The sequence below is a fragment of the Dendropsophus ebraccatus genome, chromosome 10 (genome assembly GCF_027789765.1).
Source record: "Dendropsophus ebraccatus isolate aDenEbr1 chromosome 10, aDenEbr1.pat, whole genome shotgun sequence".
Taxonomy (NCBI): Eukaryota; Metazoa; Chordata; class Amphibia; order Anura; family Hylidae; genus Dendropsophus; species Dendropsophus ebraccatus.
This window is the reverse complement of record NC_091463.1, coordinates 49,859,866-49,881,540: the sequence shown is the minus strand read 5'-3', so window position 1 is coordinate 49,881,540 and position 21,675 is coordinate 49,859,866. Positions and strand designations below refer to the sequence as shown.

At 45.5% G+C, this 21,675-nt stretch overlaps 1 protein-coding gene across 3 annotated transcripts in view; it reads right to left on the bottom strand.

The window, feature by feature from the left end:
• ZC3H12B (zinc finger CCCH-type containing 12B) overlaps positions 1–18,768 on the bottom strand; it is a 55,240-nt gene extending 36,472 nt beyond the window's left edge. For 2 of the 3 annotated variants that reach the window (XM_069986641.1, XM_069986638.1), the window contains exon 1: positions 18,466–18,738. The gene's annotated coding sequence lies outside the window, so the exon portion shown is untranslated. The other variant, XM_069986644.1, reaches the window with a different exon arrangement.
• Between the last annotated feature and the right edge of the window lie 2,907 nt (positions 18,769–21,675).

The following is a 21,675-nucleotide window of genomic DNA, read 5'->3' as shown; positions in this document are numbered from 1 at the left end:
AATAAAGTTTGACACTACACCACTACATACCCCATATACCAATCCCTGTATAAAGATGGCCCCCAGGGTGTTTTCGGCGTCAGAGGGATACGTTATTATTGCCTCCGACACCAAAACAGCCAGTGAGGATGAATGGGGGGATCCTTCTTTCCTCCATTCATCCTCATCATTTAGTGACGTGTCTGGGAGTAGCGTAGCGTACGCTGCCCCCCAGACACGTCTTTTCCGCCAGTACCGTCCCAATAAGAGATGACGGCATGGTGTGAAATTCTACACACTCTGTGACAGTACCTCAGGGTACACTTACAGATTTCGGGTACGTGCAAACTGCGGAATGGCGAAGGATAACCCTTTGTGCATTCCGCAGCTGGCACCCACCGGCGGACTGATGCGGGCGCATGTCTCCACCCGTGTCATAGACTCCATTCTATGCACGGGCGGAATCCGTCGTCCATCCAAAGAATGAACACGTTAGACGGAGAGCGGAATCCGCCCGTGCATAGAATGGAGTCTATGACACGTGTGGAGACGTGCGCCTGCATCAGTCCGCCGGTGGGTGCCAGCTGTGGAATGCACGAAGGGTTATCTGTCGCGATTCCGCAGTGTGCACGTACCCTTACAGTGTATGTAGGAAGGGACACCCGAATCCAGCCCCCAGATCCCCCCTTCCCCCCCATCCTTGGAGTTAGTGGGGAGATCGTCCGGGAACTGATCTTCCCGCTGCTGGATAAAGGTTACCACCTGTACGGGGATAACTTTTATACCAGCACCCCCCTCTTCCAGTCCCTCGCTGCCCTGTAGCTTGCGGCACGATCCGAAAATATCAGAAGTAGTAATAGCGCCCTAATATTTAGCAGCCATGGAGCGGACCCAGCGCTTCTGGATATGAAGGACCCCGTATCGCACCAGGACAACATTTTCCAGGTGACGTCCCCCACACTGGAGAAAGGGAGACCCCAGAAGAAGTGCAGAGTGTGGGGTAACAGGGGGATCAGGAAGGACACCATTTTCCCGTGTGACACCTGTCCTGATCCCCCCGGCCTCTGCATACTGGATCGCTTCAAGGCGTACCACACGTCACTGGGGTTCTACATTATCTAAATTCTGTCCCTTATTCCTATTTCAGGGGTCACGTTGGTCCGGGGATTATTCTGATCGCCATTATGGAGTCAGGAAGGAATTTTTCCCCTGTGATGAGGCTACTGTCGTCTGCCTCACGAGGGGTTTTTGCCTTCCTCTGGATCAACACAGGTTGAATTTGATGGACATCTGTCATTTTCAACCTTATAAACTAATAATTGGCCTAATACCCCCAAATAAATTAGAATTGTCCCTTTTCCCCAGCTAAATAGGTATGGCCGCCATTCCCATTAGAGGATGCCATGATGCAATTACAAAGCCTCTGTGCGGCCAGGACAGTAGAAACCCCCCACAAGTGACCCCATTCTGGAAACTACACCCCATAAGGAATCTAAGAAGAGGGGCAGCGGGGATATGGCCCCCTGGTGACGGCCACATTTGGGACGTGAAAATGAAAAAAATTGTATTTTTTATTTTCTCGGCACATGTTCTACGTAAGTGCCCGTCACCAGTGGGGTCCATATGCTCACTGCACCCCTTGTTAGATTCCTTATGGGGTGTAGTTTCCAGAATAGGGTCACTTGTCGGGGGTTTCTACTGTCCTGGCAGCACAGGAGCTTTGTAATTGCGACATGGCCTCCATCCTCCATTCCAGCCTCTAAATGGCGCTCTGTCCCTTTGGTGACTTGCCCTGTGCCCATATGGCACATTATGCCCACATGTGGGGTATTTTCGTACTCAGGGGACACTACCCTACACGTTTTGTGTTCATTTTCTTTTTTAACCCCTTGTGGAAATGGAAAAAAATCAAGGCTAGACCAACATTTAGTGTAATTTTTGTAAAATTTTTACTCTAAATTATTAATCTTGTCATGTTTTTTCATTTTCACAAGGGGTTAAAAGATAAAAAAAAACATTTAATGTGTAGAGCAATTTCCCCTGAGTACGGAAATAACCCCACATGTGGACATAAAGCGCCATGCGGGTGCAGGGTAAGCCTCCAAAGGGAAGAAGCGCCATTTGGTTTTTGAAGGCTGGATTTGGATGGAATGGATTTCGAGGGGCCATGTTGCATTCAAAAGGCCCCTGTGTTGCCAAGACAGTTGAAACCCCCCACAAGTGACCCCATTATGGAAACTGCACCCCTCAAGGAATGTAACAAGGGGTGTAGTGAGCATATGGACCCCACTGGTGACGGACACAAATGTGGAACAATGTGGCGTGAAAATGAAATATTACATTTTTTACACTATAATGTTGGTTTAGCCTTGAATATATCATTTTCACAAGGGGTTAAAAGAGGAGAAAAAAAACAAAATGTGTAGCGCAATTTCCCCCGAGTCCGTAAATACCCCACATGTGGACATAAAGCGCCATGTGGGCGCAGGGCAAGCCTCCGAAGGGAAGGAGCGCCATTTCGTTTTTGAAGGCTGGATTTGGATGGAATGGATTTTGAGGGGCCATGTTGCATTCAAAAGGCCTCTGTGTTGCCAAGACAGTTGAAACCCCCCACAAGTGACCCCATTATGGAAACTACACCCCTTAAGGAATGTAACAAGGGGTGTAGTGAGCATATGGACCCCACTGGTGACGGGCACAAATGTGGAACAATGTGGCGTGAAAATGAAATATTACATTTTTTACACTATAATGTTGGTTTAGCCTTGAATTTATCATTTTCACAAGGGGTTAAAAGAGAAAAAAAACACACAATATATGTAGAGCAATTTCCCCCGAGTCCGTAAATACCCCACACAGGGCTCAAGATGGCGACCAAAATGGTCGCCAATGCGACTGCCATTTTGCAAATGGCGCCCAGATTTATTAATCTGGGCGCCATTTGCGACTGGCCCCGGCGGCGGCGCGCTGTCTCTTTAAGATGCGCGGCTGCCGGGGGTGTCCCGTCCTATCCCCGGCAGCGCGGCGCATCAGTGAGCTGCCTGGGGCCCTGACTTCCGGCACAGGAAGCGCGCGTCAGAGACGCTTCCTGTGTCAGAAGTCACAGCCCCGGCGTACACTGACGCGCCGTGCTGCCGGGGATAGGACGGGACACCCCCGGCAGCCGCGCATCAGCCGGGGACAGCACCTAAAGAAGAAGAGGATCGCCGGGGGAGCGGGTTGTCAGGTGAGTTTGTTTGTTTGTTTTTTTTAAATACTGCTTAGCATAAAGGAAAGGGGGGGCATCTATAATGGGGGGAAGAGAAGGGGGGCATCTATAATGGGGGGAGAAGAGGGGCCATCTATAATGGGGGGGGGAGGGGGCCATCTATAAGGGGAGGGGGTATCTATAAGGGGGGAGAAGAGGGGGCATCTATAATGGGGGGGAGAGGGGGCATCTATAAGGGGAGAGGGGGCATCTATAAGGGGAGGGGGTATCTATAAGGGGGGAGAAGAGGGGGCATCTATAATGGGGGGGGAGGGGGCCATCTATAAGGGGAGGGGGTCATCTATAAGGGGGGAAGAAGAGGGGGCATCTATAATGGGGGGGGAGAGGGGGCATCTATAAGGGGAGGGGGTCATCTATAAGGGGGGGAGAAGAGGGGGCATCTATAATGGGGGGGGAGAGGGGGCCATCTATAAGGGGAGGGGGTCATCTATAAGGGGGGAAGAAGAGGGGGCATCTATAATGGGGGGGAGAGGGGGCATCTATAAGGGGAGGGGGTCATCTATAAGGGGGGGAGAAGAGGGGGCATCTATAATGGGGGGGGAGAGGGGGCATCTATAAGGGGAGGGGGTCATCTATAAGGGGGGGAGAAGAGGGGGCATCTATAATGGGGGGGGGGAGAGGGGGCCATCTATAAGGGGAGGGGGGTCATCTATAAGGGGGGGTCATCTATAAGGGGGGGAGAAGAGGGGGCATCTATAATGGGGGGGGAGAGGGGGTATCTATAAGGGGGGGGGGGAGAGGGGGCATCTATAATGGGGGGGAGGAGGGGGAATCTATAATGGGGGTAGAGAGGGGGCATCTATAAGGGGGGGGGTCATTTATAAGGGGGGGAGAAGAGGGGGCATCTATAATGGGGGGGGAGAGGGGGCATCTATAAGGGGAGGGGGTATCTATAAGGGGGGGGGGGAGAGGGGGCATCTATAATGGGGGGGAGGAGGGGGCATCTATAATGGGGGTAGAGAGGGGGCATCTATAAGGGGAGGGGGCATCTATAAGGGGAGGGGGCCATCTATAAGGGGAGGGGGCCATCTATAAGGGGGGGAGAAGAGGGGGCATCTATAATGGGGGGGAGGGGGGTCATCTATAAGGGGGGGGGGTCATCTATAAGGGGGGGAGAAGAGGGGGCATCTATAATGGGGGGGGGAGAGGGGGCATCTATAATGGGGGTAGAGGGGGTCATCCATAAGGGGAGGGGGGCATCTATAATGGGGAGGGGGCCATCTATAAGTGTAGGGCAAACTGGCTGCAGACACTGGGAGATAGATATATGCACAATTATTATTATCAGGGCCCCTCAGGTGTCTGTATTGTAGGGGGTCACTTGCATTAGTCACTAGGTGAGAGATATATCTATCTATATACACATCTTGTGGGGGGTCACTATGGCTGCAGTCATAAGTCTAGCTCAGTATGTATAGACTGTTGCAAGCTTTTAAAGGGAACCTGTCACCCCCGATGCCGGGGTGACAGGCTCCCAACCCCCCGTTAGAACCCCCTATACTCACCTTATCGCGCCGGGTCCCGCTTCTGAAGATGGTTGGGTCACGGAGATCTCAGCCGCTGCAGCCCGGCGCGCACACAGAGAGATGAGTCCAACGCTCATAGAGAATGACGGAGTGCTGGACTCTCCCGTCATTCTCTATGAGCATTGGACTCATCTCTCAGCGCACGCCGGGCTGCAGCGGCTGAGATCTCCGTGACCCGACCATCTTCAGAAGCGGGACCCGGCGCGATGAGGTGAGTATAGGGGGTTCTAACGGGGGGTTGGGAGCCTGTCACCCCGGCACGGGGGTCGACAGGTTCCCTTTAAGTTCAAGTTCAGAAGAGTAAGCCTCATTAGAAGGCTAGCCAAGTGAGGCTGAAGTACTGAGTCAGACTGAAAACGTTCAACATGGAAACTTGCAACTTGACAACCATATACAAACTAAGAAAAGAAAGGATCTAAAGGAGGAGGAGGCTGCCGTGACCTCTGCACACAGTAAGTCCCATTTAACATAACATTAATTTTACATGGTTTAAAATGTTGGCGACCAAATATTCTATTTGGCGCCTAAATTTTTCAGGTTAGGAGCCAATGGCTCCTAGGTAAATTTTTTAGTCTGGAGCCCTGCCACATGTAGACATAAAGCGTCATGTGGGCGCAGGGCAAGCCTCCGAAGGGAAGGAGCGCCATTTGGATTTTGGAGGTTGGATTTGGCTAGAATGGATGATGAACGCCATGTCGCATTTACAGAGCCCTCGTGCTGCCAGGACAGTGGAAACCCCCCACAAGTGACCCCATTCTGGAAACTGCACCCCTCAAGGAATCTAACAAGGGGTGCAGTGAGGATATGAACCCCTTGATGACGGGCACATTTGTGCCATGAAAGTGAAAAAATGAAATTTTTCCCTTTCACGTCACATTGTTCCACATTTGTGCCCGTCACCAGTGGGGTCCATATGCTCACTGCACCCCTTGTTATATTCCTTGAGGGGTGTAGTTTCCAGAATGGAATCACTTGTGGGGGGTTTCCAGTGTCTTGGCAGCACGAGGGCTCTGTAAATGCGACATGGCCCTTGAAATCCTTTTCAGTGAAATTCAGCTTCCAAAAGCCAATTGGCGCTCCTTCCCTTTGGAGGCTCGTCCTGCGCCCCCTTGGCACTTTATCGCCACATGTGGGGTATTTCTGTACTCGGGAGAAACTGCGCTACACATTTTTTGTCTTTTTTTGCCTCTTATCCCTTTAAGAAAATGAAAAATTGAAGGCTAGAACAACGTTTTAGTGTAAAAAATAAATTTTTCTTTTTTCACGCCATATTGTTCGGAAAATCTGTGAAGCACCTGTGGGGTCCAGATGCTCACCGCACCCCTTGTTACATTCCTTGAGGGGTGTAGTTTTCTAAATGGTGTCCCTTTAGGGGTGTTTTTTAGGTTTTGACACCCCAGAGCCTCTGCCAACCTGAAGTGGTACAGTCAAAAATGACCAAATATAACGGAGGCGTTGAAATTCACTAGGCGCTCCCTTATATCTGAGGCTTGTGGTTGCGTCAAATAGCGCAATAGGGTCACATATGGGGTATTTCTATAAACTGCAGAAACGGGGCAATAATTATTGGGGTGCATTTCTCTGGTAATAGGTTTATAATTATGAAAAATATTGGATTACAATAAAATCTCTGCACAGAAAATTAAAATTTTCAAATTCCTTACACACTTCGCTTTTATTTCTGTGACTCCCCTAAAGGGTTAAAACACTTTCTGGATGTGCTTTTGCAGAGTTTGGGGGGTGCAGTTTCTGAAATGGGGTGCTTTGTGGGGCTTTCTAACATACAGGCCCCTCAAATACACTTTAAACCTGAACAGGTCCCTAAAAATATCTGATTTTGAAATTTTACTGAAAATTTGGAAATTTGCTGCTAATGTTTTAAGCTTCCTATCGTCTAAAAAAAATGAAAGATAGTTTAATAAATGCCGCCAACATAAAGTAGACATGTTGCTAATGCTATTTAATATATAATTTATGTGGTATAACCACTTTCTGTATACGCAAAAAAGTTTCAAAGTTGAAAAAATGCATTTTTTCACATTTTTTCACGTTATTTGGTTTTTTTTCATAAAGATTTGTTATGAGTATCGACTCCAATTTACCAGAAATGTAAAGTACAATATGTCACGAGAAAACAATCTCAGAATCAGCCGGATAGGTAAAAGCATCCCGAAGGTATTAATGACTAAAGTGACACTGGTCATATTCATAAAATTTGTCTCTGTCATTAAGGCCATTTCAGGCTCTGTCCTTAAGGGGTTAAAATCTATATGAGGAAAAAAAGAAAAAGTTGGTTGGGACCACTGAATTATTGAAGACAGTATTTGTAGCATAAATTCACGTCTCAGACTACATACTAAACATTCCTGAAGATGCAGAATACAGGTTCAGCAACATTCAGCGTAATGATTGGCTCAGCCCACATAATGATGGCTTCCTCTACATGTACGTGACAGTCAGACATGCTCATCCCCGTATCAAAAGTAATACATGAATGAACAAAGAACTAGTTCTAGTGCCACATAAATCTATGAAAACACTTGACAAATAATGACGGAATCCATTCACATTTCAGAGTCCTGATTTCTACTGATGCCTGCTACTAACACTATTTTTCTACTTCAATTTTTCAGCAATCTGTTCAGTGAAGCAAGTAGTCCCATCCCCAGTGCACCAAACTGGCTCATCTACATATTGAATAAAGTAAATATTTCCCAAAAACAGTGCTGAGGATGAAGGTAAGAAAATTACGGCAAATTAAGGATCTGAATATGTAATGTGTGGAGAAAAGAAGGGAAAGGGGGCATATGATCAAAACCTTCAGAAATGTTAAAAGAGAAACTATCAGTATATGTCCCTGTAGCCCCCTACCTCCCTCTTTCCGCTGCTTCTCTTGTTACCATTGTATGTCCCGCCATTTTTGAGAAATTCCATCTGGAAGAAATGTGTACATGAGCTCCTTTGGTACACTGCGGGCATTCCTCAGCCCAGCCACCACCTGCTACATTCACACCTTCACATGCATATTCAAGTATACATACACAGGCTAGTCTTTTTCCCTCCTATGTTGACATGGGCTGCAGTTCGTGTGTGCACGAAGAAGACAGGCCTACTAATGTATACTTGAATATGCACAAGTAGGGGTGAATGTAGGAGGCGGTGGGCAAACCGAGGATGCTCCCGAAGTGCCAAAATAGCTAGTTTACATATTTCTTTTTGTTGGAATTTCACTGATACTGCCAGACATACAAAGATAACAAGAGGGGCGCTGCAAATAGGAGGTAGGGGGCTACAGGGACATGCTGGATTGTAGGCATGAACCTGCTGATAGTTTGCCTTTAAAGAGCTAAATAAGGTTCAGCAGGGAAAATATTACTTTACTGAAATAGTAGCAACATGGGAAAATATTACTTTACTCAAAGAGTAGTAGATGCTTGAAACAAACAGCAACAGCCCAACAGCAGATGTCGTTGGTAAATCTACAATAAGTGAATGTAAACCTGCCTGAGATAAACATATACTGTATCTATCCTAAGATAATAATAAAGGAAATACTAGAAGGGCAGACTAGAAGGCCAGGGTGGTCTTTTTCTGCTAACAATCTTGTCAGCAAGCCTGAAGCACAACCTTGTGGTTATTAGATATCATTACAGGAATCACATTCCTGATCTCGGGTACATCACTTTACAGAAAATTATTTGTTTTCACCAGGTAGAAAAGAAAACCTGGAATCAGGAGAGAAAGTGCAAAAAAAATGTAGGTCAAGTTCAATGAAGAAAGGGAAACATCAAACATTAATCACTTTCATGTCAAAAGGTGCTTTCAAACTAAACTACGAGCAGATAAAAATAAATGCCTAGGAACAATTTAATTTCTGGTCCATGATCAATTTTTTTCAGGAAAGAAGTACTACAGCAAACACATAACAGCCAGGGTCTTACTTATAAAAAGCAATATTCCTATAGGGGTACACGTACCGTATCGCTGTGTATTGATCGCACAAAAGTAGCTGCGTTTTTTGTGGTGTTGAACTTGCATGTGAAAATCATGTCACAATCAAAATACTGGCATGTAAAAATCGCACCAAACACGCAGCGAGAATACACATACATTGACTTGATAGAAATCAGTATCGCTGCGGATTTATGTGTGAGAAACTCGCAGTGATAAATACGCAGCAATACGGCACCCTAAGCTTGAGTTGTCATGTTAAAACTCTGGCAAATTACTTCTTTGGCATTCAGGACTAGGTTGACTTCAAATGAACTATTACGGCCGCATATATGCATCCTTATTACAGCTCTAAATCCTGGCCAGACTGGGGGTCTGAATTTCCCCCCAATTTTTTTTTTACAGAAAAGAGGTGACCTTAGCTGATGGTTACTGGTCTAGTGTGTTATCTCCGGATAGATATGGACAAGAATTGCATTTTGGGTAACAATTATGACTAAATTAAGATCTGCCATAAGTATACTATGTGCCAGTGTAGATGGATTCAGTAGGTCATAGTTCAAAGAAGTTTAGTAACCTGAGGAAGCAATGACTAGGTGTTCTGGCATGTGAAGCTAGTATGGACAATGCAATGTGGAGACTGTGAAGCACTTGAGAGGAAACAAATGTTGCCATTTGTGTTTATGCACAACAAAGCATTAGGAAAAGTATTAGTTTATAAAGATATTGCATTATAGATATCAGTTATACTTGGCCACTGTTCTTCTTTGATGAGTCAAGAAAAGAAATCTGTTAGAGGTGATACAGAGGGAGGGAAATTGTTCCCAACTTACAAGGTATATATTTAATATACAGTACAGTGTTATCATATCATGTACTGCTGTACATACTGTAACGGTATCCAAATGAGCATGGCACACACTTCTGCGGAGAACAGGACAGAAAAAAAACATCAATATGATTCCATATGTAGTCAGAATCATAAGCCTATACATTAGGCACTAGTCCCACGTCCGCAATTGTGGTCAGAAAATAGGGTCAATGTATTTCAATAGTCCATTTACACATCCGCAGGTGTGTAAAGGGCTGTGAACCATGCTGCTCTAGTGCGGACTGAAATCCCTCCATGGACACAAAAATAGAACAAATCGGAGCTGTATTTGTGCGGATGCGATCTGAAAAAAATACGCATCCGCAATCTGCAAATAGTAACTAGATTATCATTAAGTACACTTTGCGGATCAGCAAAAAGGAATTCCTAGTATTCACTTCCTTGATGTTTTATTTGACATGGGACTTTTTCTCAGATGAACAAAACAAAAACCTCTATCAACAGCAACAAAATGTAGAAGGAAGAAATACCCCAGCCCACCGCTGGGAGAAGACATCCCACAACAAGAAATCCTGGTATAAACATGTAACAGGATAAGTGGTGTCATGTGTACTGCTCATTGGAGGTAATGCATGTGGAATATCTACTGTGCCAGAAAAAGCTGCCACCTGAGCTCCAATGCAGGAATGAGTCACCTGTCAGGTAGTAAGTACTATGGGAGCATAGGGATGACTCACTGCAGTATCTGCATGCTTAGCCGGGGAACTATTTGCAGCTCTTTAGCACCAAAGACAAAGAAGAAGAAAATGTCTAATGGCCCTATTCCACGGAACGATTATCGTTCATTTTCGGACGATATCGACCGCTACGGACGATAATCGTTCCGTGGAATAGAGTGCAACGATCAGCCGACATCGTTCATGTCGGCTGATCGTTGCAGTCGCTTGTTTTTCAACATGTTGAAAAACAAGCGACTGATATAGCAGCGATCTGCTGCCGTCGCTCCGCTGAATAGGAGCATCGGCAGCAGACTCTGCTATATCCTATGGGCTGCCCGGACGATCAGCGATCCCCCGGGCAGCCCCCCGCAGCTCCCCGCCACCCCTCCCGCACTCACCCGCTCGCTGCAGCCGCGTTGAATAGCGGCGGCAGCGAGCGGCGAACGAGGAGCAAACGAGCGCTAATAGCGCTCGTTTGCTCCTCTAAAACGGCCCGTGGAATAGGGCCATAAGCAGTAACCAACAACAACCATAAAAACAAGAGAGCAAACTTCAAAAAGCTGTATTTACACCCAGGCTAAGAAGAGCCATTACCACCTATGCCTGCTAAGTACATTTCATTTACCATGTCACTATTATTACTACTGATGATGTATGGATATACATAAGATATTAATTGCTTAATATATCTACAACTAAAAGGTTTTTAACAAACACAAAAATGTTGGTATTTCGGGTTCCTTGGCAGTTTTGGAAAATTGAGCTTGCTCTGTGCAATGCTTATATATATGTTGCAATTTTTTTACTCAATTCTTTAAAAGAAATCTTGGAATTACATATAAAGGAGAAGTCCGGCGAAAATTAAAGTATTGTATTGTCCCCCCCCCCCCCCCCAAAGTTATACAAATTACCAATATACACTTATTACAGCCCACATAGATCTGGGAGCTGTATCCAAGTATATTCTAAAAGGAAAAATTGCAGCAGGCTAAAAGACTCGGACGTGCTGTTATGTTTCCATAGTAATATTCTTACCTTAATCCTCAGAGCCTTTTTTGGAAAATGTGCACTTTATTCCCTATGCAATTGAGAAAGTTTGGTGCAATCGGGATGGAACTACCCCCCCCCCCTCATCACTGCAGAGCGCCATCTGATTATTAGGAGAAGCAAAAAAAAAATGAATGAGAAATTGTCAATATATGCTGCATGTAAACCCCCCAAACAAAAGCAAAATGTGCAACACCTGCCGTTTCACTGCAGATTTCAACCTCCTCACTAAAGTCAATGGGTAAATCTGCTCCAACTGTGTAGTGTATATATGAAACAACTTACATGGTAGAGAATTAAACATCTACACTGCGTGGGAATTTCCAATGTAGATTTGAGAAATCTCACACTCTTTGCTACTCATGCAAATGGTTTTTCAACAACACAGAAATTTCATGCAGAATATCAGCAACAAATCCATCACATGTGGCTGCACCTTAAAGAGGACCAATCACCTAAATGTAACTGTCCCTATTATGAAAGTATATCTCTCCCTAACTCTATTCATGAAGATACAGACTGCATTTGCAGTCTGTATCTTTATACTTTACCTGATCCTCTGTTCCCTGGCTGTTCCGGTGGGCGCCGCCATCTTGATGACGTCACTTGCGTTCCAGCGGTGCGTTCCAGCGTGACGTCATCAAGATGGCGCCGCCGCCGGAACAGCCAGGGAACAGAGAATCGGGTAAAGTATAAAGATACAGACTGCAAAGGCAGTCTGTATCTTCATAGATAGACTTCATGAAGATACAGACTGTATTTGCAGTCTGTATCTTTATACTTTACCTATCCTCTGCTTCAGTGCCGCACGGCCGGGCGCCGCCATCTTGATTACGGGCCTTGCGTTCCACCGCTGGAACGCAAGTGACGTAATCAAGATGGCGGCGCCGGCCTTGCTGCACCGAAGAAGAGGATAGGTAAAGTATAAAGATACAGACTGCAGAGGCAGTCTGTATCTTCATAAATAGATTAGAGGAAAGGGACTAGAAAATACACAGCGATCTTGCGCTGTATAGCGCGAGATCACTGTGTATTAACGGAGCGGCGGGCAAAGGATCATGGGAACCTTTCCTGCCGCTCTGCATGACGGGAGTTTCCTGTCTCGCGCCGGCTCTTTTGAAAAGAGCCGGCTCGAGACAGGAAAATAAAAAGTGAATAATTAAAAAACGTGACAATAAAAATAATAAATTATATTTACAAATGTTAATAAAATGATGATTTACATCTAATTAGGGAAAAAATTTTTTTTAACTTTCGTCCATGATTGGTTCTCTTTAACACTGCTTATTTGTGTCTTCAAATGACATAATTTCCATGGGCATTCAATGTGTATTTCACGTCACTGGGGGGGAAAAAAAGTGGCATGTCAACCGCTAATCTCAAGTCATTTCCATTTCTGCCATAGATCAGCTTGAAAATTTACAATTCTATAGGAGGAATCAGTTGTGTGAACACAGGCTTAGGGCCCTATTCCACCGGACGATTATCGTTAGCATAATTGTTAACGATTAACGATCTCAAACGACCGCTATTGCGAAAGACCTGAAAACGTTCACTCATTTCCATGGAACGATAATCGTTACTTATGATCGTAATTGCGATCGTTTCTTCTTCCGTGTTTATTCGCTATTGCGTTCGTATCTATTGCGAACGACCGAACGATGTCTTATTCAATGCGAACGATTTGCGAACGAGCAACGATAAAAATAGGTCCAGGTCTTATAAAGCGATCAACGATTTCTCGTTCGGTCGTTAATCGTTAACTGCATTTCAACCGAACGATTATCGTTTAGATTCGAACGATTTAACGATAATCTGAACGATAATCGTCCGGTGGAATAAGCTACTTACTCTCTAAGCTCGTCATTTTTATTTGCGTTAGCCATGAAAAAGTATTAGAACTGCAAGACTTTTATTTTGTGTCTCTTGTTTAGGGTACAAACACACACACACCGTATACGCAGCAGATACGCAGCAGATTTGATGGTGCAGATTTGATGCTGTGTTTAGTTATTTAGATCTAATCTGCTGCGTATTGCAGCAGTAAATACGCTGCGTATACGGTGTGTGTGTTTATACCCTAAGGGCCCTATTCCACCGGACGATTATCGTTCAGATTATCGTTAAATCGTTTGAATCTAAACGATAATCGTTCGGTTGAAATGTAGTTAACGATTAACGACCTAACGAGAAATCGTTGATTGCTTTATAAGACCTGGACCTATTTTTATCGTTGCTTGTTCACAAATCGTTCGCATTGAATAAGGGCCCTATTCCACCGGACGATTATCGTTTGCATAATCGTTTACGATTAACGATCTCAAACGACCGCTATTGCGAAAGACCTGAAGACGTTCAGTCATTTCCATGGAACGATAATCGTTACTTTTGATCGTAATTGCGATCGTTTTTTCTTTGCTATTTATTCGCTATTGCGTTCGTATCTATTGTGAATGACCGAACGTTGTCTTATTCAATGCGAATGATTTGCGAACGTTTTGCGAACGAGCAACGATAAAAATAGGTCCAGGTCTTATAAAGCGATCAACGATTTCTCGTTCGGTCGCTAATCGTTAACTGCATTTCAACCGAACGATTATCGTTTAGATTCGAACGATTTAACGATAATCTGAACGATAATCGTCCGGTGGAATAGGGCCCTTAGACATCGTTTGGTCGTTTGCAATAGATACGAACGCAATAGCAAATAAATAGCAAAGAAAAAAGTATCGCAATTACGATCATAAGTAACGATTATCGTTCCATGGAAATGACTGAACGTTTTCAGGTCTTTCGCAATAGCGGTCGTTTGAGATCGTTAACGATTATGCAAACGATAATCGTCCCGTGGAATAGGGCCCTAATGGTACTTTTACACGGTGCGACAATTCGCCCGATCGCACGATTAACGATTTTGAATGAACAATGTTTTTTTTATAACGATCAGCGTTTAGACGGAACGATACATTGTACGGACAATTCGCTATGCGATAGTTTTGCGATCGTTTAAGCCTATCTCACACATAGGTGAAATCGCTGAAAGAATGTTTACACGGAACGATCTGCAAATTTTTTGCGAATGATCAACGATGATTTGAGAACACGTTGAAAGATCAAAATGAACAATTTTTTGCTCATCGTTTGATAGTTAGCTGCGTTTACACGTACGATTATCGTTCGAATTTGACCGTTATTGTGCAAAAACGAACGATCAATCGTCCCGTGTAAAAGTACCATAAGAGTAATAAACCTATATGGTGATCAGGAAAATAGAGCCTACATTCCTTATCCATTCTCTTCAAAGCAGCTTGACCTTCCAAGAATGATTGAGTTAATTGTCTCCTCCTAGGTCTCCAGTCTGCGCAGTTTATTGCTGCTTTCTCTTTCTGTCTGCTTCCTCCTCTTCCCTGCCACCCACATAAGTTGTAAGAGGACAAGAATCTGTGACTTAGCACAATTGGGTTACATATGCAGTGAGCGTGACTATGATTCAGTCTCCAGTGCAAAGATGCTTGGATTATTTGTGTTAAGGGCAGGATGGGAAGGCAGATAGTGGAGGTGGTGGGTAGTTCTGTTTTACAGGGGAAAACAGATCGTATGTATCAGTGCATTACACATATCACTGCACAAACACCACTTTCACACAGCACTATTTAAGTCACTAAGCAAAAACCAAAAGCGGATCTAAAACACATAAGATGCATACATCTTCTCATCACAGTTTTCCTCTGTGTAGGATACTATGCTACTTTTACCTTACAAATACTGAAGCAAAACGCTGCTCACAATTTTGGCATGTAAGAGTGGCCTAAAGAGAGCAGCTGCTGCTTAAAGTGACTGTACTACCAGGCCCAGGCTAATGCCGACCCACCCTTAGTGGGAAGAAACTCTAGCCCCTCCATGACGTGACTCCATTAGAATCAATGGAACCCTATCATAGAGGGGCTAGGGTTTCCTCCCACTAAGGGTGGGTCGACCTGCCTCCAGTGCTTCAGCCTGGGCCTGGTGTACAGTCACTTTAATAATGGAGAAAAACAGGACAAATTTCAACAAAACAGAAAGGTTAAAGAGGTTTTCTGGGGGAAAGCTAGAACTTTGGGTACTGCCTTACACACAGCACAAAACAATAAACAAGCCATACCTACCACCAACACCCCCTACCGATTCCAGATGTGTTCCCACTAGAGATGAGCGAACCTCGAGCATGCTCGAGTCGATCCGAACCCGAACTTTCAGCCTTTGATTAGCGGTGGCTGCTGAAGTTGGATAAAACCCTAAGGCTATGTGGAAATCATGGATATAGTCATTGGCTGTATCCATGTTTTCCAGACAACCTTAGAGCTTTATCCAAGTTCAGCAGCCCCAGCTAATCAAATACCGAACGCCCCCCAGCCCCCAGGTGAGTAGGTGAGTGGGACTTGTTGCAATGCACGCATCCTCCTAGCGTTCATATATATTATATACTTTTGGTGACTTCACCTGTATATGTTGCTCACTGAGCAACTGTGACTTGGAATAGGATTTTGCCTGTGTACATCTAATTTTTTGTTGCTATTTACAATACTGTTTACATTGTTTACTATACAGTGGAGGTTGCCTGTATTGCCACAGTCACTTTAGCCCTTATCTATCTTCATGCATGTGCAATATATAATTTCATAAAACATCTTTTCATGTCCCCTCACTAATTTATGTATTTGGTTCTGTTTCAGTCCCTTCATATTTATGTCATTTTAAATAAGAAATATTTGAATAAAGATTATAATTATATTTATTTATGATTGTCCTGCATTTTTTGTGATCCCTTGTGGATCCTTGTTTTGGTTTGGTATACGTCTATTCTTTGAGCAGAGAGGCACAGAAACCCTTCCATTCAAACTGATAGAAGGCAGGATTCGATAGAAAAAAAAATTAAAAAAACAACCTCCTGGAAAACCCAGTTAAAGGGAACCAATCACCGGAAAAACGCATATAGAGCTTTTGAAATGTGCTGTTAGAGCACACAGCTTACTTGCCACACGTGTTTCCATAGCCTCCGTGCCTTCCCCGTGTAAGCCGCAAAGTAACTTTATAAAACTGGCGCCCTGTATGCTAATTACCTGAGGTAGTCACCTGGGCGGTGTTCGGCTAGCAGGTAGTCACGGTCCCCTGGGCGTTCTACCGCTGTAATCATGCCCCTCTGGGCGTGATTCAAATGGCCGAGTAGCTGTGACATTCTGATGCCGGACGCCGCCGCACATGCGCAGTGCAGCCGCTTCCATTCCGGCGGTACTGCGCCTGTGCAGAATAGCCTCGAATAGCCTGTTAGCCGGAGTTCGAGGCTATTCTGCACAGGCGCAGTCCAACTGGAATGGAAGCGGCTGCACTGCGCATGTGCGGCGGCGTCCGGCATCAGTACGCAAGCGCGCCGACGTTGGGCACGGCGCGCTCCCGAGTGACGCCACAGCCACTTTGACATTTGAATCACGCCCAGAGGGGCGTGATTACAGCGGAAGAGCGCCCAGGGGACAGTGACTACCTGCTAGCCGAACACCGCCCAGGTGACTACCTCAGGTAATTAGCATACAGGGCGCCAGTTTTATAAAATTACTTTGCGGCTTACACGGGGAAGGCACGGAGGCTATGTAAACACGTGTGGCAAGTGTGCTGTGTGCTCTAACAGCACATTTCAAAAGCTCTATATGCTTTTTTCCAGTGATTGGTTCCCTTTAAAGGAGAAGTCCAGCAAAAAATCTTGTCTCGCCCCCAAAAGTTATACAAATCACCAAAATACACTTATTACGGGAAATGCTTATAAAGTGCTTTTTTCCCTGCACTTACTACTGCATCAAGGCTTCACTTCCTGGATAACATGGTGATGTCACTTCCTGGATAACATGGTGATGTCACTTTCTCGATAACATGGTGATGTCACTTTCTCGATAACATGGTGATGTCACTTTCTCGATAACATGGTGATGTCACTTCCTCGATAACATGGTGATGTCACGACCCGACTCCCAGAGCTGTGCGGGCTGTGGTTGCTGGAGAGGATGATGGCAGGGGGACACTGAGGGACACAGGGCACTGGAGGGACACTGAGCATCCCTCTGCCATCATCCTCTCCAGCAGCCACAGCCCGCACAGCTATGGGAGTCAGGTCGTGACATCACCAAGTTATTCAGGAAGTGAAGCCTTGATGCAGTAGTAAGTGCAGGGAAAAAAGCACTTTATAAGCATTTCCGTAATAGGTGTATATTGAGGATTTGTATAACTTTTGGGGGGCAGTACACTACTTTAATAAAAAAAAAATTAAAACAACAGAGAAAGAAGTAATTGTATTCTAAAGAAAAGAGGTGGAAGACTCAACAATGGATGTTGTCTCTAGTGATCATCACTTGAATTCTTAATGGCAAAGCCTCTTCAAAACTAAAGAGATGATCAGAAGTACATGGCATGTCCAGAAAACAGTGCAAATATGCCTAAGGGTAGCTTCACACGTACCGTATCGCTGCGTTTTTAATGCTGCGTTTTTTGAAAATCGAATGAAAATCATGTGAAAATCAAAACACGCATTTAAAAAACGCACCAAAAACGCAGCGATAAAAACACAGCGATACAGTATGTGTGAAGCTGCCCTAATATTGGTTTTCCTCACCATGCACTATAACAGTAATCAGAACACCACCAGCCATTCCGCCTGTTGTTGACAATCTGCGGCTTTCTAGTTGTTGCAAAACTACAACTCCCAGCATACCAGTGGCATCAAGGGAGTTTGGCAACAGCTGGAGAGCAGCAGGTTGGAGGCCACAGCCAGCGCCCCCTTCTGGTAGGGCGACATTTCAGGGAAGGTGGCACAGAGCTGGGGCCAAAGGTCACCAATCCCTGCAGGGCCCAGCACTGAGGTGTAGGGCGCCACCTAGGGGTCAGGACAAGGAGAGAGAGAGGAAGCTGCCAGAAACCACAAAGTGAGTAATGTTATGGGGCCAGGTGAGCAGTGAGGCTGGAAGCCAGTGGCTAGTACCAATAGGGGGCGCCCTGCAGCTAGTGAGGGGCCACAGGTATTGGGGTCCCCCGGGTGCAGCACAGGGCAGAATGCGTGCCCACCCCCCACACGGAGCACGGGCTGGGGGAGGGCTGCAGGCACAGGTGCCCATCACTCACCGCGGCCTTCCCACGACGCTCCTCATCCCCGGGCTCGATGTAGACAGATGACAGAGACGAGTGCAGGGCGCCCTAGTGCCGCACATGAGTGTCTGGATGCGGCGTTGCGGTACCGGTCCTCTATCCTCCGGTGCAGTCACCTCCAGCACCACAAGACGAGGCACGACAGAGGCCGGACAGGCCGCAACCAAACCCCGGAGAGGTGGCCGCACGCCGGAACCGGCCCTCACCAAGATCCGGGCCCAAGGCCCTGCTGCTCCCTCCCTCCTCCTCCACCTCACCGAGCAGCCCGAGCCCGCGGCATCAGCTCCCCAGCGCTGCCTGCAGCTGCCCACACACCGCCCGCTCCGGGTCTCCTAGCAACGGCGGCCGGGCCTGCCAAATGTGAAGCAGAGCGACATCTACTGCGGGGAGGTGGTACTGCAGCTGCTTCTTCCTGCGCCAGGCTGTGTACAGTCATGGTGCCATAGAGCATAGCCGTGCGGTATACAGGGCCCCGCACTATATACAAGACCACAATAAGGCACAGAGATAAAGCTACTGGGAGGAATGTGCCTGAACCTCCACACATGGTTGTTGGATGTTGCAGTTGCCGTAATATCTTTCAGCAATGGCTGAGCAGCACGCTGTGAAAACCGCATGTACGATTTGCCACTTCTGATGAGCTTCACCTAGGCCCCTTTCCCAGAACTTTGAAGCTTTGTGGTAGAGCCAAGTTTTGGTATGGAGGCATAAGAAGCAGCTTTAGATGATGTTGAGGATACACATACTCAGCCTCCGTCCCACAATCTAATACACTTTGGGGAGGATTTATCAAACTGCTGTGCAGTAGAATTGGCTCAGTTGCCCCAGATTGATAAATCTCCCCCTTTGTCTCTGACAAACATCACCCAATCACATCATCTCTCAAAATGGACAGAGATTGGTTGCTATGTGAGATGAGCCCAAGTTGAGCATATCTGCCTCCGAAGATGGATGCAGTCCAAGCTTTAGCGGATTATAATAGGTCAGTTTCGGATGGCAGCCCGGGACCCTGAGCTCCTGGGGGGCCCATGACCACCCAAACAGACTGATACTTTCAGGGGTGTATTGTCCCTGGCTACAGTTCTGCCATGATTTGCAAACAATCATTGCTTTTTTAATTTGATTTTGCACAAATCCGGGCATGATGACATTATCTATCCTCTACTATGAACACTAGGCTAGTGCTGCCATACTTACAGTGGGGTGGGGTGCCCAGGCTTGATGAACAGCCCAGGGCCTATGGTAAAGTTAAAGGGGAACTCCAGGTAGAGGTTAAAAAAAATGAAACTTCTGCAGAAGCATATAGCATTACTTACCTGTCTATCCCAGTTTTGAAACTACCAAAAATCCATTTGTTTGGGGGGGGGGGGGGGGTTCTGTATTGTGTTTCTGTCCTTCCTGGTTGAGCAGTTCCCAGAATGCAATGCTTTCCCTCAGCTGATCATTACAGTCCCCCACCCATCACAATCAGTAAAATTAGTGCAGCAGCTGCTTCTGGCCGGTCAGAGATAGTGGATCACTCAGCCAAGCCTCCTGTGACATCACACCCTGCCCCCTGTCTGCATCATCAGCAAACACACACAATGTGAGACAGAGGCATGGAATATTTGTCTCCTAAGGTGGGAGAGCAGAAGGAGCAGGAGACAATGTGAATTGGCACAGGGGCCATTTTTCTTCACTTCCTGGATTTCTATCAGCTACCAGTGTGGCAGAACCGCACAGATATGGTAATATATTGTATAGACACATCTATATAACTTTTAATGTACTTTTAATAGAAAACAAGTTTTTCTTATCCAGAGTTCCCCTTTAATCCGCCCCTGAGTGCTAGGGAATGTGGGAAAACATGGATACAGCCTATGGTGGTGGCCTTACACCACACCATCTAATGCTTGACACTGTTCCAGCCAATAAGTACTGAAAGACTTAAGATTTTTTTAATAGAAGTAAAAAAATGTTTTTTCTTGCTAAGCTACCCCTTCAACTCTTCCACATTTCAATAGTATTATTCACAGCTGAAGATGTAGGGGGGGAAATGTAATGAACAGTACAGTACCATACTGGAAGTGAGATCTAGAGGCTTTGTTCTCACATTCATGTTTTTGTTGCTTTTGCTGCATCTCTAAGTTTTCATAATCAGAACCTATATTGTCTGTCTGGGCTTTGCAATGTCATCAGCATTGCTCAACTTGTCAAATTGTATATACACTACTGTTCAAAACTTTGGGGTCACATTGAAATGTCCTTATTTGTAAAGGAAAAGCACTGTACTTTTCAATGAAGATAACTTTAAACTAGTCCTAACTTTAAACAAATACACTCTATACATTGCTAATGTGGTAAATGACTATTTTAGCTGCAAATGTCTGTTTTTTGGTGCAATATCTACATAGGTGTATAGAGGCCCATTTCCAGCAACTATCACTCCAGTGTTCTAATGGTACAATGTGTTTGCTCATTGGCTCAGAAGGCTAATTGATGATTAGAAAACCCTTGTGCAATCATGTTCACACATCTGAAAACAGTCTAGCTCGTTACAGAAGCTACAAAACTGACCTTCCTTTGAGCAGATTGTGTTTCTGGAGCATCACATTTGTGGGGTCAATTAAACGCTCAAAATGGCCAGAAAAAGAGAACTTTCATCTGAAACTCGACAGTCAATTCTTGTTCTTAGAAATGAAGCCTATTCCATGCAAGAAATTGCTAAGAAATTGAATGGTGTGTACTACTCCCTTCAGAGGACAGCACAAACAGGCTCTAACCAGAGTAGAAAAAGAAGTGGGAGGCCGCGTTGCACAACTAAGCAAGAAGATAAGCACATTAGAGTCTTTAGTTTGATAAACAGACACCTCACAGGTCCCCAACTGGCATCTTCATTAAATAGTACCCACAAAACACCAGTGTCAACATCTACAGTGAAGAGGCGGCAGGATTTTGGCCTTCAGGGCAGAGTGTCAAAGAAAAAGCCATATCTGAGACTGGCCAATAAAAGAAAAAGATTAAGATGGGCAAAAGAACACAGACATTGGACAGAGGAAGACTGGAAAAAAGTGTTGTGGATGGATGAATCCAAGTTTGAGGTGTTTGGATCACAAAGAAGAACGTTTGTGAGACGCAGAACAAATGAAAAGATGCTGGAAGAATGCCTGACGCCATCTGTTGGAGGTAATGTGATGGTCTGGGGTT